Raw genomic sequence first — 23,958 nt, forward strand, 5'->3', positions numbered from 1 at the left:
GTGCTACATTGTTTGCATTATCATCAGGGTTCAGGTTAGTCCCTTGTTCTACTGGCTTCACATTATCCTGGAAAAATAAATTATCTTTTTCTTACTACCTTGTTTTTTTTGAAATGTTGTTTAATTGTGCAAGAGCAAAAATGTGTACAGGACATCTGAACATCACACTTTTATGTTTATTCTAAATCACTAATTGTTACAAAGGCTGTAGGTGAAATAGCCAAAGCTTTGAATTAGAAGGACAGTTTCAAGAAAATACATCAGTCATGTTGCATATGTAAAGTGAGGCACACTCTTAAAAATAAAGCTTCTTTTTTGGCATTGATGATTCCAAGAACTTTTAACATCCATATAATCTTTCCATCCCACAAAAGGTTCTTTATAGTCCCAAAACGATATTTAGATAATAACCAATAATTTTATTGTGCAAAATCATTTAGTTGTTTAATGAAATATTCTTTACACTGAGAAAAATCGTTGTTTTAGGAACTGTTCACTGAAAGATTCTTTGGGGAACCAAAAGTGGTTCTTCTCTGGCACAGATGTCAAACTTCAACCCTAATTAAACACACCTGATCCAGCTAGTGAAGTCCTTTAGGCTTATTTGAAAACTGCGTGGTGTGTGTGTTGAAGCAGGGCATGCGACCCTCCAGGAACTGTGCTGTTTTCTGCGAAAACCCCTATTTGGAAACTTTATTTTTAAGAGTGCAAGAACATTGAAGTTAAAAAGAAATTTCTTTCTAAGTTATACCAGAGATTTTCTTATATATAGGGAGATTTGTACTATAGGGAGATCTATATTAGTTATTATTGGAGAATGCATAACAGCTAACTTGGGTCACGTGTCCCTTAATAACCAATCACATTGCAGCATTGATGTCATTAAATTCCAGTCAGAGTTGTGCGACACTCAGGCTGCGTCCGAAAACTCTAAAATGCTGCCTTCGGAGGCTGTGTGTGGGAAAGAAAGCATGCAAGATGAGACCACTACAATCTGTTAACAGTCCAAACATATACATTTACCATATTTATTAGATACACACTTGTATATGTATTTTAAATGTATTTAAATGTTAAACTTAAAATAAACCACAATATTTGTTTGTTATTTTATAATCTGCTGACCCTGCCATTTTTTTTTTTTTTTTTCTTTTGATGACATTCCAGGGCATGCCAAATGAGTGATTATTGTCAGAGAAGTCCACTTCAACAGTTATACTGTGCTTAGGGAGTAGGAAGAAGTAAACACTGCGTAGTGACCCTGTCATTTTGAACGCACCTACTGAGAAATGCCGTAAGCTGAATCCCACCTGTCGCAAAAAGTCAGTGACTTCTCTTATAAAACATTTTTTTATTGTAAACTCTAAAAATAGTTCAATACAAAAAAGTATTGTTTAGTGTAAAACATGTTGAAGATTAGCAGATAGGCTGTCGATTAATTTTCCTCTAAAAAGCTGTTTATTCAGCGTAGTGAAGCCTCTCTTCATCCATTCAAAGAAAACGGCCTCTGCTCTCCTTTCCTACGTACTAACAGACCGGAAGCATTAGCATTAGCCGTTACGCTTTTTTGGCTAATGGTTGCAGGCTTGCCATCTAGTGGCTTTAGTTATACTCTTCACAATTAAAAATAAAGGTTCTTTATTGGCATCTTTGGTTCCATGAAGAATCTTAAACATGCATTCCATGAAGGTTCTTAGTGAAAAAAGGTTCTTTGAGGAACCCAAAGTTGTTCTTCTATGGGATGACTGCAAAAACTTTTTATCTTTTATTTTTAAGTGTACTATCAAATTTACCTTGTATGCTCCATATGCTTTACTTGAGGTTCCAAGAGTCTTTTCATCAGGGTCTTGATCAAGTGATGTGAAATGAATTGAAGTTGGTTGCATCTGACATTCTACTTTTGAGGTTGAGTCTGTCACACATGGGTCATAATAGTTTTTGTTTAGGTTTTCTGTATATTTTTCATCATGTGTCACAGGAGGATTGTCCATCACGTTATCTAGATTTTGATGTGTTGCTGGAGAAGGTGGCCAGACATCATCAGCTTCATGTGGTTTGTCGATGACATTAACTATATATTGATGTGTCACTGGAGGATTGACATCATTTGGATTTCTGTATGACACTGAAGAAATATTCATGACATCCTCTGAATCTCCACATGATTCCGGAGAGGTGTTCATGACATCATCACCATCTGTACCTTGATCCATTATTATATGACTGGAAAGAAAAATAAACATTATCCAGGTTTGGTGGATCAGATAAACCCCAGATAAAATACAGATAAAACAATTTGATCACTTTGGACACCTAAAAATGACTTTCATTGTATTAGATGCAAAATATCAAACCAAGTGACATCTGCAAATGCAAATGATGCTTAGTATAAAATAAAAAAAAAAGAGTTTTAAATGCTATTTGCATGATTACATGGCAGTTAATATAGCTCTGACCCTCAGGATCTATAGATCATTTATTGAACAACTTTACATTAAAATTGCTCAGTTACTTGAAGTAAATAAAGATGAAAGAATACATTTTATGAATGTGCAGTGTGATCTCATGAGAATTTGCATGTATTTTCTGAAAAATTTTGTTCTACAAAATGCGCATTTACTTATGTTTTCACAGGCACTAAAACATATCAATGGCATTATGTTTTCAATTGTATTATTAAATACAAATATGAAATGCTAACATTTCGCCCTGTGCGATTTCTGCCGCCAACTTGTTTAGGAAAAATGCATAATGTTAAACAAGACTACACTTTGAACCCTTAAAATGAACAACATTTCAGCAGTCGTTTTATCATGTAATACTTAGGCCACTTTGTTTGCTGTGGGATACAAAGGGTGTTTCATTCTGACATGCTGTGACTGACAATAGAACCATAAAATACACCAAAAATGTACAACATAATTACAAACGGATCAATTTAATTTGTGTGCTGTAATCCAAATGTTTAGAATCCATACGATTGTGAGGTCCAGAACCAAACTCAAGCCTTTATTCAGAGATCATCTCCATCCTGAGCAGCAACCATAAGCCACCGTTACAAATTAAAAAATGGTCACTTCCAGAAGCTTTATGACAGGTTTACAGCTGTTGCTCTTGCCAGAACACAAAACTGACAGGAGCGGCTCCGGTGGAGACTGAATATAAAACTTTCAGATGACAAGCGGCTCATTTCTCCGTCACTGTAAGTTACCGAAACCACACATGAAACCACACAACACACGGTAGACGTGCATTTGTGCAACTGAGCGGCTCTCCCTCCACTGTACACTCTCAGAAAAAAAGGTATAGTTCTGTCGCTGGGGCAGTACCCCAAGGTACAAAAGTAAAAAGGTACATCTTTGTACCTTACCTACCCCTAAACAGTACATATTAGTACCTTAAAGATACATTTTAGTACTTTAAAAGTACATATTTGTACTCAAATACAGGACTGACAACCGTATTCTGCTTCTGTGTGAATGTGGCCCTACTGTACTCCGCCAGAGAGGACTGCGACTGCAACGCATCATGATTTGGACTGATTTTGATATTTTTAATAAATAAATTAATGTGATTGAAATTATCTTTCTGTCATGTTTTACTTTATACTGTACATGTTTTAAAAAAAATAGTTATGGTTAGGTTTAGAGGTGAGTGGGATTAGCAACTGTAAAAATATGTTTTTAATGCTGTATTGTTACTAAAAATGGTAATTTCCCTGCATATGTCGGTCTATTGCGTTTTAGGCTATATCTTTTTATATTCGCTATAAAATGGGTATTAGGTTTGGGGGTAGGTTAAGGGGTCTGAAAATCTAAATCGCTTAACGATACGATTATAAAAATGCATTGATACAAATTTCTGAATGATATAAAATTTTACTTTTTTTTTTTTTTTTTGCTAAAAAACCTATAATTTTTTTTTACATTGTAAATGCTGTAATATGTCCAAATTGTAACAACATACAAAAATGTATGTTTTGTTCTTGTAAACGTTAGATATTAATACCCATGTATAAGCAATAAGACCAAGCTGGAATGTGACATTTGATCGATTAAAACGATTAAAGACATTATCAGTATTATATATAACCATGCATTGTGAAATAAAATAAAGGTTTGTCATTTTGACAACTACCGAAATAATAAAACATGTACACTATCAAAATAAATAAAATTAATAATAATAAATGAAAATCACCTGTTGATCCAAGACTGGAATCCATCCAAGCTTGAAAGTCAAAAGGATTCAAAATACTGAAACAATTCAAACATTACATACTTTATATGAAGACAAGAGAATCTCAGACAACCTCATATATCATACAGCTTCACCCTCCCAACTATAAACTTTATACCGATTATATCTCAAAGTTAGTTAATACCTAACATGATTTATAGACTGATGGTCATTAAACTGGCCCAGAATAACTACAAATGAAAATGTTATCAACAGAGATAACAGTTGTTGATCAGATAAATCACCTTGATTTCTGGTAAACCGAAAATCAAGATTGCACTTTGCCTTATTTATCTAGATTTGTCCATATGAAAAACAGCTGTATACAAATAAAAACACCTCCAAAAGAACAACATTGTCAGGGTTGGGGTGTAGGGAAGAGGTGAGGACTCAAAGGTGCAGGAGAATGGGCTTTTTATTAATAATAAAAATGAACAAAACAGCAACAAAAACAATTCACTGGCCATGTGCAAAACAAGACACAAACATGCAGCTAATGAGAAAACTCATAAGCTGCGAGTTCACACAAAACATGACCGAGCAAGCTCGAGACCACATGCTCCCACAACAAGAGAGAACATGGAGCGTGAGTGTCCGAACCCCGACACGAAACTGGAACTCATCAAGACATGAGTGCTGGGATCTGAACACCGGTGTTGGGCAGTAACGCATTACTTTGTAACGCATTACTGTAATTATTTTTTTTTTTAGTAACGGAGTAATTCAGCGTGTTATAATTTCCAAATAAGTAATTAGAGTATAGTTACAAGCATGCGTTACCGCTGCGTTACATCATTGCCGACAGAATGTGTTTTATCATCTAGATTGTAAAAAGGCTGTTGGCTAGCACACGCGATGCCCTCTACCTGAGACCTACTTTGACAGGTAAGCGCCTGTGAGGCAGATACTACCAATGAAAATAATGTCAGCATGGACAGAGGAAAGTACATACGCATTCTGTAGCTGGAAATATAATCATTATTTTGAGTTTATTTCAAAGGCAAGAACATTATTGTGCGTTGTCAATTAGAGGGAAAGAAAACCTTTTCAACCATGGAAAACTCCATATCCAATTTAAAACACCTGAAAGGGCAGCACGCCACATTAAAACTTCTCAAGAACATACCGGGTGCAGAGAGCAACACATCAACTTCTATTGTCTTCACATGAGTCTCTGCCCGCCCGCAACCGCACTCGCACATTAAGTTTTTTTCCCGCGCCGCTCTCTGTTGAGTCGAGTCTGTAAGGCTCCTCTCTCTACGGCAAGCCTAGCGGTTCAGCTGAAGGTTTCTTGCGTGTAGGTCTTTTACGGCGCTTCTGTAAAAATTACCTTGAAATATTAAAATTTAGTTTCCAAACAAAAATCTGACTCCATGAATAAATTAGTCTGACCCCAATTATGAATAATTTGTTAATTCTGGTTTGTATTCTGTAATTTGCCGATCGCGGCTATTTTTTCTGTATAATAATTTAGACATTTGAATATTCTGGAAGTCTCGTAGTCTCAATATTTCGTTCCTTAGGGACTGGGCGCCGCTTTCGATTTACACCCCGGCCGTGGCGAATTCGTCGACACAAGCTCGCCAGTTCTGACTTACTCAGAGGATGCAGAGCGATTATAATATCTTAAAGTGGGCCGCGCCTGCGTGCTCTCAACAAAAAGTATATATTTCCTCAGTAACCGCGAGAGCTACATCGTGTTAAGTCAGTGACAGCTCAACATCCGGAGCCCTAGTGATGTCCCCATGGCTCATCAGTCGGTACTTCCGGAGTGGTCTGCCCTGGACGCAGTCTTGAGGTAGCACCCCTATACATTAACCTACTAGAATAATCATTTCCAAGAAGTCCAGAATAAGTCAAAGTTAACATTTTATTAGCAGTCAGGTAAAAAGGTATCATGCCAATTACATAGCTTAACAATGAAAATCCAATTCAGAATTAAATTCAGTTCCAATTAAAATGAATACATAACATACTCCAAGATAAATCTAAGAGTGAGAGATGCATACCTGACCGCATAGAGATACACAGCAGCATGTGAGAGATTTGGAGGCAAAGCCCCAGAGACTCTCACACACAGTGTGGGGGTTCTTCTGAATACAGAATCCCAAAGTAATGTTTTGTCACTTCGCTTATATACCCAGACCAAATCAAACAAATCTTCCAATCAGTTGTAAAAACATAAAAGACCTTTTGGTTTGTCAGGAGATCTCATGGCCCAGGGTCACACCTGGCTGGAGATTCTCACCTGACCCTAAGGGGAAAACACACCCCTCAGCAGCAAAACACAATTCTACAAAAGTGTTTAGTCTTCCTCATAATATAAGACTTCTGTGAAATTGAGACCATTTTACCAATCGCACTAAGACCTTTAGAATGATACCAAACATGAAAGGGAAACTTCAACATATTCACAAAATGTAACACATGTAATATATGGACATTCTTAGTGACTTTCAGTGGAACCTTTTGGGGGAAAAGTGTGAGATGCAGGGAGGGGAGAGGAGAGGGAGGAAGGGGGTTGTAAATGAGCAATAGAGGTGGTGTTGTTTGCCCTCTTTGAAGATCTCTTCTCCAGATTAGTTTTATTGTTTTGTTGCATGGCATCTGTTTTTGTCAGGGTTCCTGGACTTTGAATTCATGAGGAAATAATTTCACATCTTACAAGTCCAGCGGGAGGACAGGTCTCTAAACAGGCAGTTTCTATTTATAATATATGTTTGCAGCGTTAAACAATGTTGATTTCTGGAATGCAATGGACAATCAGAGAATCCACTCACCGCTCGAAATGCTGTGCATTCTTTTAGTAAAAATAACAGTGGTTTGAATGTTGATGCTTTAATAACAAATATTTTATCAAAAGCGTTTATGCTGGGATGTTAGGCAACACACAAACTTAATATTTCATGTAAATTTCGTAGATGTACAGAAAAAAAAATAATGTAACTAGTAATGTAACTAATTACTTTTGAAATAAAGTAATCAGAACAGTAATTTGATTACTTTTAAAAGGAGTAATCAGTAATTTAATTACATTTTCAGAGTAACTTGCCCAACACTGCCGAACACCACACTCCAACAAGAAACAAGGCACGCAGACAACATGAAAACTAGACATGATGGGAGTGCCAGGGCTTTGTCACAAAACCACAAGAAAACTAGACTGAAGTGACAGAACCCTGACACTACATACTGCAAAGACATAAAGTATTTTAAAAGGCTACATAAGTCAAAGTTTAAATAATACCTCACAGCCAAGACTGTTTGCATTCGTCAAAGTCATTAAACCTGGAGTCTGCAAAAACAAAGATATCTCAGCACTTAAAGCTGTGGGGAAAGAATGCTTTGTTTTATTTATTTAGACCTGTTTTACAAATGTCAAACTCCTATACCATAAATAAAAACCTAAACTAGAAAACAGATTGTTATTTAATTATATTTATATGATCCATAACGACAACATTGCATTGTAGAGACAAAAGAAATCAAGTAAATTTAAAAACCTTAATTAAAATGTAATGTTTATTACCTGGGTTAGAGACGAAGAGGACAAAGGTAAAATGATTAACAGCCACTGCACTGAAAAGTGAAACTGAAATTTAAAAATGGACTCTTCACCTATAATGTAAAGTAGAACTGTGATATGGAATATAGGTTGTATGGCATGATAAGACGCTTTTACAGTTTTACAGCTATCTGGGCCATGCTAACAAACCCAACCCTGATCTCTCTATATATTTTCATTTAGTCACTTAGCAGACTGTTCATTACCAGTAATAAATGCATACAAGCAAGTGAATGGAAATTGTAATGGATAGTTTTCTACAGGTATTATAGCGCTCAAAAGAGAACATGATTCATTTGGTTGGTTACAACTGCAAATTTTATTTCATATAGCTAACATTAGCATATCCAATAGCATAATTTAACCTGGACTTTGAATCTCACCTTAGCATCATCATGGTCTGTATCATCAACCTGTTTGGACCTGAGACATCAGAATGTAATGATTACAGGTTGAATGGAAACTTTCTTTGCATTTGATTGTTAGATTTTTAGACTCAAAAATGTGTGCTTTCTCTCATATAACGCAGACCAGACTAACAGCCTACAAGTTCAATATTGAGCAGTGTTCTGGATTCACTGATCTTACTAATATACAGGGACATACAGAATAAATATGAATAGTTTTTATAGTAATAATGACTGTTAATGTACTCCTGATCTGATCAAGACCCTCAGAAACACATAATTACAGTATAAATTTAAATAAGTGCATACTATAGACATCTGGTGGTTTATATGAAGCTAATTATAATCACCAGATACTACATATACATTTTAATAATATTTCCATTGGAGCACATACACAAACTCTCTCTATACTTTGATAGTACTAATCAATGTATCTAAGATAAATAACAAGCTCAGCAGTGTTTGTAACAAAGCATAACAGTATTCATATACACTTTATCAGAAAAAAAATCTCTTTATGTAAAAGCACAATGTGCTGCATCTATCAGAAACAGTATTATGTGAAACACGATGTCAAAATATTTTCTGTAATTAGGTGTTAGATCGCTGTCTCCATGCCTAGACAATTAAGATCCAGCCCCGGACGCCAGATCCCGTCAGAAAATAACAGTTTGTCCGATATCAGAACAACTCATCAGCAGAGAGGTCTAATACCCAAACCCTGTTAACAGGATGTCTTGTCTAGTACCCAAAAATACCCAAAACACTATTAACAGTCTTCAATTCAGCCAAGAAGTTGACTGAGGAAAAAGCCAATGAAAGTGAAGAGCAGAAGCATGAGACGAAGTATGATGATAAAAAGGAGCAGAGTTTATTGAATAGTCTTAGTTGCGTATGTCTCAATGCTCAGACTCCGTCTGGAGAACACAAATTCAACAAATATTGTTATACCAAACTGGTTCACAACAACATCCTATAAACCTTGAGTTTCTTTAAACATTCCCTTGTATCTCTTATTCATGAAAACAAACAGCCCTTGAAACCACACAGTCATAAGACTATACAACAATGGAAAAAATATATAAAAAAACAACTATAATATAATATCAATTAATGAATCGATAAAATGAATATATAAATGGCTATAATGATTATTATAAATGATTATATGATTAAATGGAATAATAAAATGATGAAATGATTAAATGAATGAATAATAAATGAAGAATATATAAAAAGAAAGCAAAACACAACACAAATGTATGGTTGCCCTGAGGCAAAACACACAGTTTGCATTTGAGGATCGTCCGATCCTTCACAGGTGTCACTTTTCCATTACATGTATTTATCCAAACTCTCCAGAGCATCATTTTTTGTGTACTTTCTCCATTCATCTGGAATCTCACCATATCTCTGGAATGTCATTCTGTAGTACATTTCCAGACCTTTCTGGAATCTGCACGCAAACCACTTCCAGTATGGCAGCTCAGAGTGGTCAGGGGTGATTCTCCAGTTAGAATATTTGCGACCTCCTTTTCTGTATTTTTTCCAGGGGACACTATAATCTGAGGAATTTGGGTAAAAAGATTGATCACTTGCCACTGCTGTTGTACAAATATCAATAGACAGGTTTGTTGTTCCTCTGTAAAACCACCCATTTAGTCCATTATTGCGATGGAATGGAACGCAGTGATCTCCAGGATGGTCTTCCATTGTGTTGGTGCAGATGGCTTTACAGAAAGGACACTGAACCCAGCAGCACCGACAAAAGTGCTCAATCAAAATCTCATCTGGTGTCATCCTGCAATTCTCTAATTTCATGTCATTCATTTTTTTAAAACTGTTCTGTAGGTTTGTCATCATCTCCTTTAGACAGCTACTCAAGAAGGTCTCAAGAAAATCCAAGTCTTTAATTTCACTGAGATCCACACATGAGTTCCCTGTGAATTTCAGCTCATCTGTTAGTGTTGTGGTGAAACATCTGAACCACATTATGCCGTCTCCATTCTGACTCTTGACCTCTACTGTGGCTGCTTTCACTGCATTACTTACAATCTGCCCTTTTTGTTTTAGATTACCTTTGAAAATGTTTAAAATCAGTGTGTTTTGTTTGGTGAAGTAAGCAGCCACCTCATTCTTTATGAATTTTTGGAAGTGTCTTCTTGGATTATGAATGTATTCTATGTACTGATCAAAGTCCTCCTTTTCTGCAAGGGATCTCAGAATGTGTTTCTCCAGATTTGGTCTGTTCTCACAAAAAGCTTGTATGTCAGACCTCATACGTGCAGCTAAATCAATTGCAGTTTTGTTGTAAACAGCTTGTAGGATGGATGGCTCAAGTTTGCTGCAGATGAATTCACTCAGTATGGTTGTTGTTGCTGCTCCTCTGTAGTATTTATCGAAGATATTGCAGTACTGAGCTTTCTGCTTCTGAAGATAAATTCTTGGGTCATTTGCTTCTCTGAATTCTTTGTGGAGTTTGGTAAACCTACATCTTGCAGTGACACACACATGAAGACTAAGATCTATGGTAAACTCCTTTTTCAGTTTGTATTTTTGCCTCACAGATTGATGTTTCAGTACTGCCTTTTTAACAAAGTCTGTCATTTCCTGAACAAAACTGTCATTGTAGCCTCGTGTTCCAAGTCGTGACTTTATTATTGTTTCAGTTTCCTGAATAATCTTATGAGTCAGATCCTTTATTGAGTAATGAAGTTCAGCATTTAGGTCCATGTTCTCTCGTGGCTTTGGAATCCCTATAAAATATTCTATGCCTGACATAATTGTTTGACCAAACTGCATCAATATCCCACTCTTACGCTTCTTAGAGCTCTCGGCAGCTTCCTCTGATACAGTGTCATCAGAACGCTATACATTCTTCTGTAGTATCATGTAGTCACAATAATCACTCCGCCGGTCTATCAGTTCATAATCTTTCTGATTTATACGCTCATTTACAAGAGTCATTTCATGGTTTTCAGATAATATCCGTGTAACATCATCCCAAAAGTTTAAGTCCTTCAGTGGAGGTAAATCTTTGGTCATTTCAGTGACCCATTTATTCCACATTGTGTCAAACTCCTTGTTTAGCATTGTTTCATCTGTTCCTGTATTTTTCAGTCTCAAAGCTAGTTCTTTTCTCCGACTGAAAAGCTTATTTTCATATTCTGTCCTTCTTTGATCTAGCTTCTCTCTGGCTCTTTTCTGTTCAATTGCTTCATCTAACTTTCTTTTTGTTGCCTTCACAAGGTCATCATGAAGATCCTTGATTCTGGTTTCAAATCTTCCTCTCCACTGACACAGAATGTCTTTGTCTTTGTCCTCTTCAAAGTAAGACATCATTGATTTTTCTACCTGCTCCTTTGTCATCCTCATGTCAGCCAACAAGTCATTTTCCTGAACCTTAATATTTCCATTAGCAATTTTGTTGAAGAATTTTTCTTCAGTGCTGAGCATGGCACTTCTGAGACTCCACGTCCAGTCACTGTACATAGTTTCCAGTTTTCTGTACACTGCAATCTCAAGTGTGTTTTTAAAGCTGAACACAAAGTTTTCATTCAGCAATGCATTCCACAGATCATTAATACGCTTTTTGAACTGTGACATTGTAATGCCACTAGATTTGGAAGCTTTTGAGAGAATGGTTTCCTTCAGCTCCTGAATATTTCTGCTGTAGTCTGGGTTTGGTGGTGCCATTGGTGGGCTGCCTTCCCACAGCTGTGAAAAATACTTCACATCATTCTGAACATCAAATGCAATGACGTCACTGAAAAACTCAGTGTCATAGTCTTCCTCTTTAGCAGCGAGTTTTGTCATCTCATCCAGTTTCTCCTGCAGTCGTCTCCTTCCCTCCATGTTTTTCTCTCCGGCAGTAACATCTGAAACATTCTGATGCACAAACATGCAGCTTGAACTCAGTCTGATCTTCTTCATCCTCAGGATGGCCTGAACAACAATCTGAAGAATGTCCTGCATCTCAGCTGTATTTTCTCCAAAGATGTTGATCAATGTAATATTTCCAAGACCAACAACAAATGTGGCCATTTCGTTGTCATGATTTCTTGTTGATCTTCCGGCCAGTTCTAGAGCACGAAGTCCCTCAGTATCAACGACCAGAATGTAGTCAAACCTCAGCTGTGATTTCATTTCCTCCGACACTCTGACCAGCTGCATGAAAGCTCCTCTGGTGCACCTGCCAGCACTGACGGCAAACTGCAGTCCAAACATGGCGTTCAGCATAGTGGATTTCCCAGAGCTCTGAATCCCTAAAACTGACAACACATAGACTCTCTTGTCTCCCAGTTTCTGGATGAGTGCATCAAGAACAGCAGTAACCCAGATCAGGGGAACATGGGCAGCATCTCCATCCATCAGCTCAAGCGGAAATCCAGAGATCATCATCTCTGCTGCAAGACTTGGAAGAGAGGAGAAGTTAAACTTGAGGTCTTTTTTGTTTTTCTTCACAGCTGAACATGATTCATATATCTGAGCGATCTCTCTCAGTATGTGCTCCAAACCAAATGTTGCAGCTTGTAGTTTCTCAGATACTCTCTCAAGTTCGACTTGTGCAGCTGTCAGTTGATGTGATTTATCAAGATTCTTTTTAAGATTTAAGACAGTTGACCACTTTTCATCATACTGATGATGAAGGGCTGAAAGACATTCACTGGTGTAGTCATCTAGCAGGATGCCCAGCCATTTCAGAAAATATATCATCTTTTTTCCTGGTTGTGAATTTAGTTTTTGAATAAAGATTTTGATAAACTGACTTAGGTCTGATATTTGTTGCCGCTCACGGATTTTCTGCAATTCTGATTGCTTAGAACTTTTGTTCTTTTCAATGTTGCTTCCCTTATGTAGTTCTCCTAATGTCGGTCGATGTAGTTCTTTATTCTTCTGGCACCACTGATGCCACAGTTGTCCCTGACATTGCAGGAATGATTCTTTGATTTTAGTCACATCTTTACCCTTCAGTAAATCCATCATCTGCTGTGCTGCTTCTTTTCCACTCCTGCAGTCATCTTCATCAACCTCATCTACCCTAATACTGTTGTATTTGGCCACATGTTCAAGTTTGAAAGAGGGTGATGTTTCAGCAGACAAGAGCCCATTATTTATAGCTCTTCTGATTTCTTCAAATACTACTGACTGATTTCTGTCTTTCAAACCAATTTTGTATTTCCCTTTCCGCATTTCTGACAGAGCTGAATCATTGTCAGTAAGAAGGCAGATGAGTGTCTTTGAGCCCTTGTAGAAGTTTTGGATCCTGGTCATACTGTTGTCATTCTTGTTGAGCTGTGGTAAAACAGCGACAATTACCGAAGCCTTTTCAGTCAGGATATCCAGCTGCGTTTCATGGGCTCCTGCATCACCATGGAGGTTACAGAATGCAATGCAATGAGCAAATCTATCTGTTTCTTCTCCAGATGGACAGTACCAGGCGATCTCCACCAATCCATCCATCAGCACTCTGGTTCTGCTGCTGCCTGGGCAGTCCCTGTGGAAGAACGTGTTGTGTTTCTCATTGATCAGGCTGTTCATTAGTTGAGACTTAGATGAGGATGCAGGACCAAACCTGAAGAAAGCCACCATTGGAGTTTCTGCTTTATAAACTGGTTGACATTTGCTACAGATGTTACCTTTATCATCAGTTGTCTTCCATGTCTTTTTGATTTGTTTATATGTCCAGAGTGGGAACTCAATCTGTTGTGTGAATGGATTTGGTACAAGCAGAGGCAGAGCATACTGACACTGTGAGAGTTTAGTCATGATGAGCTGCTTTAGGAAATCATCAGCACAATGAAACACAGCCATCTGAACATCCATTAAGTGTATTGGATCTAATTTGTTTGTTTCATCAGAGGTTTTAGCAGTTCCTCCATAAATATTAAAGAAGGCATCACCTACATCTTCATATGAGTCATCGTTCCTTTGTTGTGTTCGAAATTGTTCGTTATTGTCTATAATCTGGAGGCATCTTGCTCTGTAGTCCATCATCATCAATTTTTGTAGAAAAACTAAAGCCACCTCCTCTGCACAAGACTCTTGGGACTGTAATTGTTTAATTGGCTTAAGGAAATCTACAGTGCTCAGTTTTTGGTCTTTGCCTTCAGGAAGAATCTTCTCAAAGAGTTGCTCTGCATCTACCTGAAAAATACAGTACCATAATACATTTAAATAGTATTGTATATACACATACTTGTCATATGCTCTAATCATTTAGCTACATGTATAAATAGTACATGTAACTAGTTGATTCGAATATATGACGAGTATGCAGCCTCATCCCATTGTTACGGGTATTTATCTGTAATATCTGCAGTACACATAAAAACGTATATATTTGGATTTATATTTGGATAGATGTTGAAAAATGCAATCAACTGTAATGACAGCATTTAAAACATGAAAATGATTATGGATTTACAGCTGTAGAAAAATAAAATATTTCTAAAGTATTACTGTTGGTAATAACTACACAGGAGAAAATGAATAATGCAATATTAGCACTCTAATAACTTAACCAACAAGAAACTCTGATTAATTAATTAGTAAACAACACAGTAAAAAATGACCGTTAATTTAACAGTAAAAAAACTGTAAAAATGCTACAGTAAAAAACATTCTGTGTTGCGTTGTGGCAATCTGTTTAGATGCGATACTAGAGGATTGCACTGCCTTTCTGCCAGTGAGTTTAAGGCAATATTTTGATTTCTGTTGCCATTGTTGCCATTGTAGTGCACTCCTTCTCCACTGAGAATTGCCATATACTGACCTCATCGTTTGGACAAAAACTGGACAATGTAATACGCTTCACCTTTTCTATGTGTAAAAACACTAAGGGAAGCAGGTTGAGGAAGTGACGAGAAGACGCTGGATAGCAAGCTTTCACATAGTATTTTAGGTTTCTTCTGGGACTGAGGACGTCTCTTATTTAGACATTCAACAAGCAAGCCCACTGATCTGCCACTTAACATCATATTGAGCAAAACCCAACACAATGGTAGATCTACAAAGTAGCCTAATTTTACTTCATACATAGGCTTAGCACCATGTTAGTTGTAGTGGGTGTAATAATTTCGGTAGCTTCAGTGGAGGGCGACTGGTCTAAAATGGAGGTGCCATTCCAGCATGCAACACAGGGTGACGTAGCTTCACATTCTCTATAATCATTTAATTAATCAAATTTATTTAATAATCAACACTCAAATAAAAACTGAGTTGTACAAAAAATTTAATTGCATATACAGTGCATCTGGAAAATATTCACAGTGCTTCACTTTTTCCACATTTTGTTATGTTACAGCCTTATTCCAAAATGGATTAAATTCATTATTTTCCTCCAAATTCTACAAACAATACCCCATAATGACAGCGTGAAAGACGTTTGTTTGAAATCTTTGCAAATTTATGAAAAATAAAAAACGCCTGTACATAAGTATTCACAGCCTTTGCCATGACCCTCAAAATTGAGCGCAGGTGCATCACCATCTTTAAGATGTTTCTACAACTTGATTGGAGTCCACCTGTGGTAAATTTAGTTGACTCAATATGATTTGGAAAAGCACACACCTGTCTATATAAGGTCCCACAGTTAACAGTGCATGCCTCAGAAAAAACTAGGCATGGAGTCCAAGAAATTGTCTGTAGACCTCCGAGACACAATTGTATCAAGGCACAGATCTGGGGAATGGTACAGAAAAAATTCTGCAGCATTGACAGTCCCAATGAGCACAGTGGCCTCCATCAACCATAAATGGAAGAAGTTTGAAACCACCAGGACTCTTCCTAGAGCTCGCCTCCTGGCCAAACTGAGCAATTGATTGATAAGGGCTCGAGTGGTGACCAAAAACCTGATGGATACTATAGTTGAGCTGCATGATAATATGTAGAGATAGGAGAAACCTACAGAAGGACAAACATCACTGCATCATACTCAGAGTTAAGGCTGCAATTGGTGCCAAAGGTGCATCAACAAAGTATTGAGCAAAGGCTGTGAATACTTATGTACATGTCAATTTTTCCTTTTTTATTTAAAAAAAATTTGCAAATATTTCAAATAAACTTCTTTTACGTTGTCATTGTGGGGTTTTGCCTGTAGAATTTGGAGGAAAACAATGAATTGAATTCATTTTGGAATAAGGCTATAACATAACAAAATGTGGAAAAAGTGAAGCACTGTGAATACTTTCCAGATGCACTGTAAGTCAATTCATGTTAACATTTTAATAACAGAATTATGTTTCTACTCCATTTTGTTGTTAAAATATAAACATTTTTTCTAGTTGACTATCAAACTTATGGAAAAATTAATGGATGGCTTTCCTGAGATAAATGTAACATTACGTGACGTGTTAGCTGTTTTTTTGACATCTTCCTGTGGTTAACGAATACAAATGCTATATCACTTAACCTGCCCAAAAAGACCATAAACATTACAATTCACATTTGGAGTAATAATTAATCCACTGATATACATCTTTAAAATGAACCTTTTTCAAATATTATGTTTATCATAAACTCTATATAGCCTATATATATTTCCACTTAGTGCACCTTAAAGCAAATACATCAACTGTATTAAATGCAGTGATGGCACTGAAAAGAAATGATAAATTTAATAGAGTCAGTTGATTAATTCTATTAATCTGTACATATTCAATATTCATGGATTTAATAAGGATTAGGTTTTGTACATCTCTTACGTTGTTCATACACAAATTATTTGTTTTAGATGCTGTGCTATTTTTTAATGTCTGTGCAAACTTAGGTAGATTAAAAGAACCACAAACATAAAATACATACAAATACTCATAAGATCATTTTGGAATAGCCTATGTAAAAAATATGAATAACTTTCCAAAAAAAACATTAATTAATCTGTGAGAAAAGACTATAGATATCTCTTGAAAGGGACTTTGCTATAAGGTTTTACCTTTTGTTTGTCCCCTTTGTCAGTTTGGACCATGCTCCTCAAAATCAGCTCATTAGTGTCATCGATGCTTGCTTCTGTTTCTGCACCTTGATTTTATAAAAACAGGAAAAGGATTAATTCAAGAGAAAAGAACACTGGCTGCTGATGGCCATGTTTGTTGACTTGTCTGAGTGATATTTGAAAAATATGTTAGGATTTGACTAAAAAATGAATTTACATTTTCAACTTGATTGATACATCTGTGTAGGAGAAGTTTTAAAAGGAGAAAATGTTTGGAAAACGATTTTTGAATGTAGACTATGTCAGGCTGCTCAGACTGTCTGAACAGGTTGGACTGCTCTAAGTAAACTCTCAAAGCCCTTACAGGGCAGAGAACATTAGGACCCCTTTCACCGTCCGCAACAGGGAGTACTAACAGGGTGATAACCTGGGCTCTAAACAGAGTTGAGAGCACCTTAGGGACGTAACCATGTCTAGGCTTGAGGACGACCTTACCATCGTTAGGTCCAAACTAAAGACAGGAAGCACTGACTGACAGTGCCTGTAAGTGCCCCACTCGTTTAACTGACGCTAACGCCAACAACAGGGCTGTTTTCAGCATCAGTGGCCGTATCTCGGCCACATGGTTCAAAAAAGGGCGGCCTGGCAGGGCCCTCAGTACTGTTGACAAGTCCCAGACTGGCACTGTCCGAGGAGGATTCAATCTCCTGGCGCCCTTCAAGAACTTAACGATAAGGTCGTGTCTGCTGATCGCTTGGTCAGCTTTGAGGGAATGATTCGCTGCGATAGCTGCCACTTAGACCTTGAGTGTGGAAGGGGCACGCCCGTTATCCAACAACTCCTGTAAAAGGGTTAGTGCGTGGGACATGTCACAAGAGACTGGATCCAGGCTTCGTGTGGAACACCAGTCACGAAAGACTGACCATTTAAGGGCATAGAGGCACCTTGTAGATGGTGGTCTAGCCTCCAAAATGGTATCGCTTACTCTTGCAGAGAGCTGCAAAGGCTCCCCTCGAGGCTCCAAACATGAAGGCTCTACAGCTCTGGGATGCCAAATCATGCCTTTTGCCTGTGAGAGCAGGTCCTTCCTCAGAGGTATTGGCCACGGAGCTGTCGCTGACAACAACGCTGCATTAACTCTGGGACCCAGGCTTGGTTGCTCCAGAGCGGGGCTACCAAGAGGACTGAGCATTTCGTCTCCCTGACGCATTTGATTTCATGGGCCAGAGCATCTCGTCGCATCAAGAAATAAGTTGAAGACAGACCAGATTTTGTGAAATGTATGAGGATGTAGCATCCATTCCCCTAGAGCTACATTGCCTATGGACAGTATGTCTGCCCCCAGGTTCAAAGTGCCCGGCACGTGAACTGCTCAATTGAAAGAAGTTTGTTCTGTGCCCAAAATAAGAGGTGTCAAGCCATCCTGTAAAGGGAATGAGACCTGAGCCCATCTAGCTTTGCGAATGAGAGCTTGCCTCGAGGGACGGGGAGCTTGCATTCACTAGTGTGAGTTCAGTATTGAACGGAGGGATGGAGAGCGAATGTGAGCTTTCTTCGAGGGTGTTCCAGCCTCAGTGAGAAGTGACCCTTTTTTTATCCTCTCAAAAATTTGCTTTGTTAGACTCAATGCTGTCATAATGAGAGCAGCCCGCCCCCATGAGCACAGCTTCAGAGTGGGCTTGGTCCAGATGAGTCTAGTTTGAAGCTGTCCTGTGCTGGTGTGTGATCACTCAAGGCCAGTTGTTCAGCCCCGCGACTTCACCGTTTCTTCCTCAGAGGCAGCTGAGAGGAGAGGACATGAGAGTGGGAGAGGAGGGTGCTGTCTTCATTGAAAAAGACGAACTGCGAGAGAAGCAGAGCGAGACGCACGCTCTCATAGTGAGAGAAGTCAGTCTCAGTGAGTGCAGCCTCAGCGTGGGCATGGCCCAGGTGTGCAGCACACTTAAATCTAAAGCAGAAAGCCATATAAAATCATAGGCGACAGCCTTCTACTCCGATCCGTCTAGAGCACTGGTCTCAAACTCAATTCCTGGAGGGCCACAGCTCTGCACAGTTTTGCTCCAACCCTAATCAAACACACCTGATCCAACTAATCAAGGTCTTCAGGATCACTAGAAACTATTAAGCAGGTGTAGGTTGGAGCTGGCTGGAGCTAAACTGTGCAGAGCTGTGGCCCTCCAGGAATTGAGTTTGAGACCACTGGTCTAGAGGGATTGAGCCGCTCAATGAAATGAGGGAGGCTTTTCCTCACATATAAAGCACACACTGGCGGATCAAAGTGCCGGGTGAGAGTGAGCTTGCTGAGATAAGAGAAATGGGAGAGCAGACTGCCTTCTTTTAAGAAGGTGATTCGCAAGCAGAGAAGAGCAAGACTTATGCTTTCAAAGTGAAAGCAGCCTGTCGCAGTGAATGCCGCCTCAGCGACGCACACACAAATGCAAAGCTTTCAGCAATATAACATTATATTGACAGCTTTCTACTTTGATCCACCTAGAAGGATCAAGCCGCTTGTTGTAATGAGGGGAGCTTTCCTCGTGTAAAACACACTGGCCAATCAAAGTGCCGGGTGAGAGTAAGCACACGGGCTCTTTGCCAGCGTGAGATCTCTCAAACCCAATTACTCAGCTCCGGTCGCTCAGAAATTTGCTCTTTTAAGTGCCGGATAGCCACAGGGGTAGGTCGCTTCTTCCACTGCCGGGGCTCTTTTACGTCGGCGACGAGCTGCAGTCTGAGCTTTTCCTTCTTCGGCTTCTTGATTGAAGAGATGGTCTCGTTGCTGAAGGAGAAGATTCTGATGAAATGGCACTGTGAGCCGACTTATATAAAGTTAGGCTCTGCTCTTTCTGGCGGGCTAAATCGCCATTGGTTTGTGCAGCTACACAAACGTGAACAAAACAGGCTTCAGAACAGGGTAAAAAAGGAGATAACCCATACACAACGTGAAGTGAACATTCGAAAAGGAACTAATAACATGGTGTGTACTTAAGGTTTCAGAAATTTAAATCATGAGGAATTCTGTGTTTAGACAGAGTTGTTACATCCTGGACAGCATTAGAACTTCCAAATATTGCAACAGTCAAACTGGGATTACTGTATTATAAAGTAAAAACTGTTCTCAAACTCAGAGAATATAACAATAACACCTCAATTTGTGCTTCTTACTGATAGTTGCATTTCATACACTTCTTGCTGTGAGATGAATCATTAAAAACTGAAAATACAGGATTGGCTATGTTTATATGCACACTTATGTTTGCATTACCATCAGGATTTGGGTTACACCCTTCTTCTACTGGCTCCAAACTGTCCTGGAGAAAGAACAACAAATGATCTGTTTCTTATTACCATGCTTTTTTTGTAAAGGTTGTATACTTAAAAAAGTAAAAAATTGTATGCCTATATGTCATTTGTCCATGTTATGGACAATATCACGCTTATGTGTTATTCTTTATCTGTGGAGGATACAAAAGGTGTAGCTGATATGTAAATTAGTAGGACGTGTCCACGTACATTTGGCCATGATGTTTGTGTAAAGTTCAGTAAGAACATTTAGATTAAAGACATTTATTTTCTTTTTAAATTATACCTGTACCTGTACCATGTTTTCTGCATCTTGATGTGTTGCTGGAGGAGAACCAAAGTTATCACCTGGTCCTTGATTTGTTACATAAATATTGTCCATGGCGTCTTCATATGATTCTGGAGTGGTGTCCATGAAATCATCATCATCTGTATTTTGATCCATAATAATGTGACTGGAAAGAAAAATGAACATTAACCAAATTTGGCAGACCAGATAAACTACAGACAATATAAAGTGTCCAAAAACTGTAATGCAACACTTCTGAATGTCACACTTAAAAAAATGTTGACTTTCATTGCTTTAGACAGAAAATATCAACATATTAAGACAAATAAGCAATAAGCTCATACTCCACCTCCTAATAAGCAACCCCATTATATATTTCATAGCTCTAAAGGACCATCTTTGCATAATAAATTTAGTTTAATGATTGGTTAAATAAAATACATGAAGTTACAATTTGTAATAGGTTAATATCCAGAAGAAATACTGATAAATGTCACCTTAATAATACAGCTCTCAAAATAAATAAATAAATAAAATATATCAAATTAAATTCACCTGTTGATCAGTGACTGCAATCGATCCAAGCTTGAAAGTCAAAATGATTCCAAAGATTGAAACGATTTACACTCTGCGCAAGAAGACAACTGAAGACGAAAGAATCTCAGATTATGTCAATCTTAATAAATCTTAGAACATATCTAGTTAATAAATACTTGCTTTATAGATTGATGGTCACTGAACTGGTAAGAAGTAACTACAAATGAACATAAGAGCTACAGGGAAAACAGGTTTCTTGTTCAAATACATCACATGATGTCTGATGTGCCTGTGATATAATCCACACCCCTCTCTCATTTGCCTAAATTTGACTACATGAAATTAAAAACAGCTGTATCAAACATATGCTAATTACGAAACAAAAAAGTCCCCAAAAGTAGTATAACAGAAAAATTTTATTGCCAGAAGTAAAAACACCAAATCGCAACTTTAACAAGAAGTGTGCTCGTGGCCACTGATAAAGCTCTACTGTCTTGTTTTAGCCTGTTTGACACCTAATGCTCATGTGACATATCCAGAACAACATCACACCATATTTGTTCATTCAGGCCACAAGACAGTTGGTCTTCCAACTGAGCCTGGTTTCTCCCAAGCTTTTTTTTTTCTCCATTTCTGTCACCTGGTTTGGGTTGCCTTCGGCCTGCTTAGCTGGGTTTAATACAGTCCTTGTTGCCTTTGGCTTGCTTAGTTGGGGTCTAAAAGACACTTAATATTTTGCAATATTACTGCTGGGGGAAAAAACAAAAAACAAAAAAAACAACCCTACATCAACTGAATTTAGCTGAATAATGACACCACTGTCTTTTGGTTTATAACTAAATGGAATAATACTGTCTTCAGGAGAGCAGCTTATCATTGAGATGAACTTGTTTCATAATGAATGATCTTTACACAATTTCTCACAGCAAAATTAAATTAACACTCCTTAGTGTTCTTGTGGGAACCACCAACCAACCAGACTGTTAATCAGATGGTGATTCTAAATCTCTGTTTATATGGGTAATGTGTTATTCATTTGATGTCATTGAATTATAGCTCTATAACCCTACAGCATGAGATCAAGCAGTGTCAGAAAACTAGTAATTTTAAAATTACATTATGTACAGGAAAAGTTGCACATTTCAGACACACACAAGAATCAAGACATCAAGAATCAGTATATGAGCCTCCAAAACAGTTACAATCAATAAAACATTCAGATAAACAGATCAACTCTGCACATAAAAAAGTCATGTGACTGCAAAATAAAAGTAAATAAAAGAAAACAGTTTTGCTGCCTAATTTATTCATGTTGCAATGCATGTTGGGATACATGGATAAGTTTTGTTCTCTGCCGGTACCCAGTGTGCATTGCGACATAAGCTTTTTGTTGATTTTGTCACCACTGTTGAAATTAATACTTTGATTCTTGATGTCTGTGTCTAAATGGTGCAGTAGTGTAAACTTTCCTTCAGATTATCACAACATTACAAGACTACTATAATGAATGCAAAAATAATAACATCACCTATATAACTGAAGATTTAGATTATGATTCCGAGTTCTGCATGATTATGTGTTCATCAGTAAATAACCAGCATCACCCAATCACGTTTTCTCTTAGCTTTTCATGCAACTAAGGACCAACTAAAGGCACTATTGTCTTGCTGCAGCTGCTTTACCACAGAATTTGCCTTGGGTCATAAAATTTGCATAATTGATTCTCTTTCCTGTTTAATACTGTGAAGCTGCTTTGAAACAATCTATTATAAAACAGTATAGAAATAAAGGTGACTGTACTTGACTACCGTAAAGATAAAACATATTTAAAAAGGGTACCAAAGTCAAAGTTTAAATACCTCACAGTGAAGCCTGTTTGTATTGGGGTATCCAGAAAGTAAAAGATCACTATTTAGAAGAGCTGTGGATATCAGTCTATTTATAGTAAAACTAATGAAGGAAGAGTAATCAGTATTAATAAAATATTTTAAAATTCACTGTTTGTGCGTCTATAAAATACAGATTGTGACAGCAGCTTCAAAGAGATCAAAGGGGAAAAGTATAATTAATTACACAAGACTCTGCTGTAAAGCAGCTCTAAAAGACAAGTGTCATTATTTATGTGATAATATTAAAAAAAGTTTTCCTGTTTCCCAAAAACCTTAACATGACCTTACACAGCTGCTTTGAAGCAATCTATATTATATAACGTGCTATATAAATAAAGGTGATTTGTAGGAATATGTGCATAAAATACCATCTATGTTTGCTACTGTCCTTCATGCTACCTTTTTAAAGCTTCCATATTCCAACATTCCATTAGTAGGGTATATTACTTTACTTCATTTAGTAGGCTAAATTAAAAAAAAAAGTTTTTTCAGGATTTGTGAAACAGACATACCCTTATTGTTCTTGCAGCAACAGTAAAGGAGCAAACCATCAAAACAAACAAAAACAAAACACCATCACTCCCACAACAACAAACAATAAGGAGCACAATCATCCAAGATGATCTTTAGTTGGCATAGACTGATAGTCTTTCATTCTCTGAAAAGAAAGAAATCATTAACTGAAGAACAGCAATTGTCAGTCTATTCACTGTAAAGTCGTGCATGTGTTACCATTTAGAGAAAAGTTCTTTTAAGTTATGAAAAACAAAAACCTAGCCAAAGCAAATTTACCT

General features: G+C 37.5%; 1 pseudogene; it reads right to left on the reverse strand.

Moving 5' to 3' along the window:
- Positions 1-9,063: 9,063 nt before the first annotated feature.
- On the reverse strand, positions 9,064-21,783 carry LOC127161743 (interferon-induced very large GTPase 1-like; annotated as a pseudogene).
- Positions 21,784-23,958: the final 2,175 nt, after the last annotated feature.

Source organism: Labeo rohita, unplaced genomic scaffold (genome assembly GCF_022985175.1).
Source record: "Labeo rohita strain BAU-BD-2019 unplaced genomic scaffold, IGBB_LRoh.1.0 scaffold_727, whole genome shotgun sequence".
In the NCBI taxonomy this organism is placed as follows: Eukaryota; Metazoa; Chordata; class Actinopteri; order Cypriniformes; family Cyprinidae; genus Labeo; species Labeo rohita.